Raw genomic sequence first — 499 nt, 5'->3', positions numbered from 1 at the left:
GGTGCTCGGAGCCACGGGCCGATTGATCTTGGAGACCCTTGGTGCTCGGAGCCACGGGCCGATTGATCTTGGAGACCCTTGGTGCTCGGAGCCACAGGCCGAAGCTTCAGACAACAATGCCTTCACTGACATTCAAACTCTTCCCCAGGCTTTGTGGCTTCTTCTCCTGGGCCCCATCTCCTCTGTCTTCCTCAGCCCTGGGACTACATTCATGTGGTAAAAGGACCACAGTCCAGCTTTCGCCTCAGACACCGTGCTGCGCACCAGCCAGCCGACAGCCAGCACTCCACTCTGCCGCCTTCTACCTGCTCTGACAGTGTATTTCAAGAAAGAAAGATGGACAAAGTTATTAAATTATATATTTTAATATGACTATCTTGAGTATATTTTCAATATGACTGATATAAAAATGTAAGAATTACAGACAAAATATGATTCATTTTTGTTGTTATTATTAGGGTTTTTATCATTGTTCTGTTTGTGGGTTTTTTTATCTTTA

The sequence above is a fragment of the Elephantulus edwardii genome, unplaced genomic scaffold (genome assembly GCF_000299155.1).
Source record: "Elephantulus edwardii isolate Elephantulus edwardi_28Jun2011 unplaced genomic scaffold, EleEdw1.0 scaffold00014, whole genome shotgun sequence".
NCBI classification, from domain to species: Eukaryota; Metazoa; Chordata; class Mammalia; order Macroscelidea; family Macroscelididae; genus Elephantulus; species Elephantulus edwardii.
This window is presented reverse-complemented; position numbering follows the sequence as displayed.